Genomic DNA, 8,523 nt, shown 5'->3' on the forward strand with positions numbered 1-8,523 from the left:
GACATACAGTTGAAGTCAGAAGTTTACGTACACTTAGGTTGGAGTCATTAAAACTCGTTTTTTAATCCACTCCACAAATGTCTTGTTAACAAACTATAGTTTTGGCAAGTCGGTTAGGTCATCTACTTTGTGCATGACACAAGTTATTTTTCCAACAATTGTTTACAGACAGATTATTTCACTTATAATTCACTGTATCACAATTCCAGTGGGTCAGAAGTTTACATACACTAAGTTGACTGTGCCTTTAAACAGCTAGGAAAATTCCAGAAAATGATGTCATGGCTTTAGAAGCTTCTGATAGGCTAATTGACATCATTTGAGTCAATTGGAGGTGTACCTGTGGATGTATTTCAAGGCCTACCTTCAAACTCAGTGCCTCTTTGCTTGACATCATGGGAAAATCCAAAGAAATCAGCCAAGACCTCAGAAAAAAAATTGTTGACCTCCACAAGTCTGGTTCATCCTTGGGAGCAATTTCCAAACGCCTGAAGGTACCACGTTCATCTGTACAAACAATAGTACGCAAGTATAAACACCATGGGACTATGCAGTCATCATACCGCTCAGGAAGGAGACTCGTTCTGTCTCCTGGAAATGAACGTACTTTGGTGCGAAAAGTGCAAATCAATCCCAGAACAACAGCAAAGGACCTTGTGAAGATGCTGGAGGAAACAGGTACAAAAGTATCTATATCCACAGTAAAACGAGTCCTATATCGACATAACCTGAAAGGCCGCTCAGCAAGGAAGAAGCCACTGCTCCAAAACCGCCATAAAAAAGCCAGACTACGGTTTGCAACTGCACATGGGGACAAAGATCGTACTTTTTGGAGAAATGTCCTCTGGTCTGATGAAACAAAAATAGAACTGTTTGGCCATAATGACCATCATTATGTTTGGAGGAAAAAGGGGGTGGCTTGCAAGCCGAAGAACACCATCCCAACCGTGAAGCACGGGGGTGGCAGCATCATGCTGTGGGGGTGCTTTGCTGCAGGAGGGACTGGTACACTTCACAAAAGAGATGGAATCATGAGGAAGGAAAATAATGTGGATATATTGAAGCAACATCTCAAGACATCAGTCAGGAAGTTAAAGCTTGGTCGCAAATGGGTCTTCCAAATGGACAATGACCCCAAGCATACTTCCAAAGTTGTGGCAAAATGGCTTAAGGATAACAAAGTCAAGGTATTGGAGTGGCCATCACAAAGCCCTGACCTCAATCATATAGAACATTTGTTGGCAGAACTGAAAAACCGTGTGCGAGCAAGGAGGCCTACAAACCTGACTCAGTTACACCAGCTCTGTCAGGAGGAATGGGCCAAAATTCACCCAACTTATTGTGGGAAGCTTGTGGAAGGCTACTCGAAACGTTTGACCCAAGTTAAACAATTTAAAGGCAATGCTACCAAATACTAATTGAGTGTATGTAAACTTCTGACCCACTGGGAATGTGATGAAAGAAATAAAAGCTGAAATAAATCATTCTCTCTACTATTATTCTGACATTTCACATTCTTAAAATAAAGTGGTGATCCTAACTGACCTAAAACCGGATTTTTACTAGGATTAAATGTCAGGAATTGTGAAAAACTGAGTTTAAATGTATTTGGCTAAGGTGTATGTAAACTTCCGACTTCAACTGTAGACACAAAAGTGAGCACTTCAGTCATCTGCACCCAATACAGCTAGCCTTCAACATATTCTCATAGCATACATTCTTACCTCTTTGTTGATTGATATCCATTGAATTGTGTCCATTTTCTGTTTTAGAAAGATTTGCACAAATATGAAAAGATAGATGGTATCATCATAAAACAATATGAATTCATATCATAAGGGACAAACCTTATCTTAAATTGAGGAGATCTTAAAAATGGTCAGTGTAGTGCCTGCACCTGCTGTCCTTTCAAATTCAAATCCAAATGTTTCAGTTGGGAACTTAGGCTCCTGCCAGAACCCCCACCAACTAAGGAGGTTCCTCAATGAACCCCACCTCCTATGGGGTTCTTGGAAGAACCTTTTGGGGGCAATCTTTTGTGCCAAGAACCCAAAGGTTCTTCAAAGAACTTTGAGGATTTTAGAAGAACCCTTGTTGAACCCCTAAGTGTACAACACACACCACCGCCAACACAGCTTTTAAATCAATGGCTACAAGGTATTCTAACCAATGTCTCCCTGGCTCCTCTCCTCTATTCTAACCAATGTCTCCCTGGCTCCCCTCCTCTATTCTAACCAATAGAGATGCCTCCCTGGCTCCTCTCCTCTATTCTAACCAATAGAGATGTCTCCCTGGCTCCTCTCCTCTATTCTAACCAATGTCTCCCTGGCTCCTCTCCTCTATTCTAACCAATAGAGATGCCTCCCTGGCTCCTCTCCTCTATTCTAACCAATAGAGATGTCTCCCTGGCTCCTCTCCTCTATTCTAACCAATAGAGATGCCTCCCTGGCTCCTCTCCTCTATTCTAACCAATGTCTCCCTGGCTCCTCTCCTCTATTCTAACCAATAGAGATGTCTCCCTGGCTCCTCTCCTCTATTCTAACCAATAGAGATGCCTCCCTGGCTCCTCTCCTCTATTCTAACCAATAGAGATGTCTCCCTGGCTCCTCTCCTCTATTCTAACCAATGTCTCCCTGGCTCCTCTCCTCTATTCTAACCAATAGAGATGTCTCCCTGGCTCCTCTCCTCTATTCTAACCAATAGAGATGCCTCCCTGGCTCCTCTCCTCTATTCTAACCAATAGAGATGTCTCCCTGGCTCCTCTCCTCTATTCTAACCAATAGAGATGCCTCCCTGTCTCCTCTCCTCTATTCTAACCAATAGAGATGCCTCCCTGTCTCCTCTCCTCTCCTATATTCTAACCAATAGAGATGCCTCCCTGGCTCCTCTCCTCTTTAAACCTTTCACTTCATCCACACACGGTGAGAGAGGGATTGGAGGAATCTGTAACAGAAAGATACACACACACACACACACACACACACACTAGAAAGTAAAGCACACAACCAACAATGGCCCATAATCCGTTCTGCCACCCGTATAAATCCTTCACATTTTAATGAATCTGAAATCCATTCCAACAGGAAACAAGAGATATCTTTGTGCAGCCTATGGCCTATATCAGTATAATATGGATGTGTGTGTCTGTGTGTGTGTGTGTGTGTGTGTGTGTGTGTGTGTCTGTGTGTGTGTGTGTGTGTGTCTGTTCCAGATTCCTCCAATCCCTCTCTTCTCACCGTGTGTGGATGGAGGAAGAGATGGGGGATGGCGGGATGGAGGGAGATATGGGGGATGGAGGAAGAGATGGGGGATGGAGGAAGAGATGGGAGATGGAGGAAGAGATGGGGGATGGAGGAAGAGATGGGGGATGGAGGGATGGAGGGAGATATGGGGGATGGAGGAAGAGATGGGGGATGGAGGAAGAGATGGGGGATGGAGGAAGAGATGGGGGATGGAGGAAGAGATGGGGGATGGAGGGATGGAGGGAGATATGGGGGATGGAGGAAGAGATGGGGGATGGAGGGAGAGATGGGGGATGGAGGGAGAGATGGGGGATGGAGGGAGAGATGGGGGATGGAGGGAGAGATGGGGGATGGAGGGAGAGATGGGGGATGGAGGAAGAGATGGGGATGGAGGAAGAGATGGGGGATGGAGGAAGAGATGGGGGATGGAGGGAGAGATGGGGGATGGAGGAAGAGATGGGAGATGGAGGAAAAGATGGGGGATGGAGGAAGAGATGGGGGATGGAGGAAGAGATGGGGGATGGAGGATGGAGGAAGAGATGGGAGATGGAGGAAAAGATGGGGGATGGAGGAAGAGATGGGGGATGGAGGAAGAGATGGGGGATGGAGGGAGAGATGGGGGATGGAGGAAGAGATGGGGGATGGAGGAAGAGATGGGGGATGGAGGAAGAGATGGGGGATGGAGGAAGAGATGGGGGATGGAGGAAGAGATGGGGGATGGATGAAAAGATGGGGGATGGAGGGAGAGATGGGGGATGGAGGAAGAGATGGGGGATGGAGGAAGAGATGGGGGATGGAGGAAGAGATGGGGGATGGAGGGAGAGATGGGGGATGGAGGAAGAGATGGGGGATGGAGGAAGAGATGGGGGATGGAGGAAGAGATGGGGGATGGAGGATGGAGGAAGAGATGGGGGATGGAGGAAGAGATGGGGGATGGATGAAAAGATGGGGGATGGAGGGATGGAGGGAGAGATGGGAGATGGAGGAAGAGATGGGGAATGGAGGGAGAGATGGGAGATGGAGGAAGAGATGGGGGGATGGAGGAAGAGATGGGGAATGGAGGGAGAGATGGGAGATGGAGGAAGAGATGGGGGGATGGAGGAAGAGATGGGGGATGGAGGGAGAGATGGGGATGGAGGGAGAGATTGGGATGGAGGGAGAGATGGGGGATGGAGGGAGAGATGGGGGATGGAGGGAGAGATGGGGATGGAGGAAGAGATGGGGGATGGAGGCAGAGATGGGGGATGGAGGCAGAGATGGGGGATGGAGGGAGAGATGGGGGATGGAGGGAGAGATGGGAGAGGAGGGGAGATGGAGGGAGCGAGGGAGAGATGGGGGATGGAGGGAGAGATGGGGGATGGAGGGAGAGATGGGAGAGGAGGGGAGATGGGGGATGGAGGGAGAGATGGGAGAGGAGGGGAGATGGAGGGAGGGAGAGAAGTGGTTTGAATGAAACTGGATAATTGGTTAGAGTGGATTAGAGATGTTAGACAAGAACAGACGATAGGTGGACATTGTAGGTCTGAATGAATTTGCTCTGTGTTACGGAGCAATGATGCTCACAATATTATCTGGATCAAGCACAGGGCCACACCGTCATTCATTCAGTCATTAATTAATTAATTAATTCATAAGCCAAAATGTCTGTCAACAGACATGATGTGGTCCGTACAACCAAAACACAGAGGAACACATTGACACACAACCCCTGTGTGTGTGTTTGTACGTGTGTGTGTTTGTGCGAGTGTGTGTGTGTGTGTTTTATGACTTATTCAAGCGCAACCCAAGCAACACTCGGAGAGACTAATTAGGTGCCAGTAGATGGCGTGGAGAATGACGGATGGAGGGTACAGAAGGAAACACATATCTTTCCTGCTCTACTCGGAGTAATGGGAGAAACTGTAGAAGATGGTGCTGCATTATTGATGAACAGCGAAGACACTGGTTAGCCAGACGGCTTGGAGTAGGCTATGGCTGGGGCAGGGGTGTAGGCCGAGTTAGAGAGGGCAGACTAGCCTGGGGCAGGAGGGACACCACACAAGGCTCTACAACAGAGATGGACATAGAGGTGAGTTATTTCCACAGAGGTGAGTTATTTCCACAGAGGTGAGTTATTTCCATAGAGGTGAGTTATTTCCACAGAGAACATTTTATAAATAGGTGTATTTAGAACATTGAGAATTGTTACGTAGTTCTATTATTACGCGGCGGATCGGTAGAAAGTGTTAATATCTGTTACTAGTGTTATTCTCTGTCTAAAAATGTAAGCAGTGGCACTAATGCACAAATAGCCTGTTCAATCACAGGGTGAGAATAACGCATATTGGACGTGTGCAAATGTTAGTTTGGTCGCACAGCCTGCTAACACTCATATTAATAACATTAGCATGACGTCAAATCGATGAAAGATTTATTGCAAATTCTGTTTAGACATTTTCATAGAATTTGTGTGCATAGCCTACTAGGAATTTTAAAAATAGAAAACCAAAATACAGAAGAGAAAGAGAATGTACACTGAGTGGACAAAACATTAAGAACACCTTCCCAATATTGAGTTGCACTCAAAGGACATTCAGTCAACTTGACACAATGCTTCCCACCATTGTGTCAAGTTGGCTGAATGTCCTTTGTGTGGTGGACCGTTCTTGATACACACGGGAAACTGTTGAGTGTGAAAAACCCAGCAGCGCCTGGCACCTACTACCATACCCCGTTCAAAGGCACTTAAATCTTTTGTCTTGCCCATTCACCCTCTGAATGGCACACAGACACAATCCATGTCTCAATTGTCTCAAGGCTTAAAACTCCTTCTTTATCCTGTCTCCTCCCCTTCATCTACACTGATTGAAGTGGAATTAACAAGTGACATCAATAAGGGATCATAGCTTTCACCTGGATTCACCTGATCAGTCTATGTCATGGAAAGAGCAGGTGTTCTTAATATTTTGTCCTCTTAGTAATAACAGTAAATGCATGGTGAATGAAGTCATCAATCCTGCCATCTGCAGCGACATGCACAACTATATAACAATGACCAAGTGACAGGCTGTTGGATGCGTTCATACATCCGTTTTTGTGTTGTTCTCATAAGGTTTTCATGGAGGCTTAGGATAGGACAATTTGCATGGAACTTGGCTCCACAGAGCCTTGTTTGCGGAAATAGATGCGTCTACAAAAATGTGGGATTTGTACCTCATGAATGTACCCAAATGAAACAAACACGTATGTCTACTATTGAATGTATTTCATGGCAGGCTTTGGTCCACTCCATTAGTTCAGTTTTACTTGAGGGCTCAGGCTTTGGTCCACTCCATTAGTTCAGTTTTACTTGAGGGCTCAGGCTTTGGTCCACTCCACTTAGTTCAGTTTTACTTGAGGGCTCAGGCTTTGGTCCACTCCATTAGTTCAGTTTTACTTGAGGGCTCAGGCTTTGGTCCACTCCACTTAGTTCAGTTTTACTTGAGGGCTCAGGCTTTGGTCCACTCCACTTAGTTCAGTTTTAATTGAGGGCTCAGGCTTTGGTCCACTCCACTTAGTTCAGTTTTACTTGAGGGCTCAGGCTTTGGTCCACTCCACTTAGTTCAGTTTTACTTGAGGGCTCAGGCTTTGGTCCACTCCATTAGTTCAGTTTTACTTGAGGGCTCAGGCTTTGGTCCACTCCACTTAGTTCAGTTTTACTTGAGGGCTCAGGCTTTGGTCCACTCCACTTAGTTCAGTTTTAATTGAGGGCTCAGGCTTTGGTCCACTCCACTTAGTTCAGTTTTACTTGAGGGCTCAGGCTTTGGTACACTCCATTAGTTCAGTTTTACTTGAGAGCTCAGGCTTTGGTCCACTCCATTAGTTCAGTTTTACTTGAGGGCTCAGGCTTTGGTCCACTCCACTTAGTTCAGTTTTACTTGAGGGCTCAGGCTTAGGTCCACTCCACTTAGTTCAGTTTTACTTGAGGGCTCAGGCTTTGGTCCACTCCACTTAGTTCAGCTTTACTTGAGGGCTCAGGCTTTGGTCCACTCCACTTAGTAACAGTTTTACTTGAGGGCTCAGGCTTTGGTCCACTCCACTTAGTTCAGTTTTACTTGAGGGCTCAGGCTTTGGTCCACTCCACTTAGTTCAGTTTTACTTGAGGGCTCAGGCTTTGGTCCACTCCACTTAGTTCAGTTTTACTTGAGGGCTCAGGCTTTGGTCCACTCCACTTAGTTCAGTTTTACTTGAGGGCTCAGGCTTTGGTCCACTCCACTTACTTCAATTTTACTTGAGGGCTCAGGCTTTGGTCCACTCCACTTAGTTCAGTTTTACTTGAGGGCTCAGGCTTTGGTCCACTCCACTTAGTTCAGTTTTACTTGAGGGCTCAGGCTTTGGTCCACTCCACTTAGTTCAGTTTTACTTGAGGGCTCAGACAGGGCTGCAGCTGAACAGGGCTACTGAGGTAAATAAGCTCAACTCAGCTGCAGTGGGAGAGGTGTCAGGTTCCCTAGTGACAGCACTCACACACACACACACACACACACACACACACAGAGAGACACACATTGTCTCACATACGCATACCGAACAGACACACACCAGAGGCACGATTTGATTACAGCAATGTTGACAATGTTGACCAGAGTAGTAAAACAAGCCTGTCCATCCCTGGCTCCCACGGTCCCACCTCTCACTCAGCTCAAACTGTAAAGACACCTCACTCAATGAAAGAGTGAAAGTTATATAAATGGAGATATAGCTTTTAGGTGGCTGGCTCTTGTTCAGTTGCAGTAAACTGCTTATGTGGGTTGTTACTTTGGGACGATGCCCTTCCCTCCTCTCGTTGACAGGCGCTAGTGGACCGGACATTAGGAAGACTTCACCTCTCACATTCAGCTGCAGAAGGAAAGGAGGAAAGGTGAGGGTTTCAGGTGACTCCTCTCTCTCTCTCTCTCTCTCTCTCTCTCTCTCTCTCTCTCTCTCTCTCTCTTTCGCTCTCTCTCCCTCTCTCCCTCTCTACCTCTCCCTCTCGCTCTCTCTCTCTCGCTCTCCCTCTCTCCCTCTCTCTCTCTCTCTCGCTCTCTCTCTTTCGCGCTCTCTCTTTCTCGCTCTCTCTCTCTCTCTCTTTTCTCTCGCTCTCTTCTCATTCTCATTGTATCTGCACAAAACCTATATATCTTTAACAGATTCTCTGTGAAGTCATGATGTTTATGTATTTGAAGACGCCCCTGAGTTGGAGGCTCTTTGCAGTGTAATGGTGTGTGTAATGACCTCACTTTAACAGTGTGAGTTGCTCAGGAGCAGCTAGTTTAATACTGGG

This window comes from Coregonus lavaretus, assembly GCF_964263955.1.
Source record: "Coregonus lavaretus genome assembly, contig: HAP1_SCAFFOLD_4461, whole genome shotgun sequence".
NCBI classification, from domain to species: Eukaryota; Metazoa; Chordata; class Actinopteri; order Salmoniformes; family Salmonidae; genus Coregonus; species Coregonus lavaretus.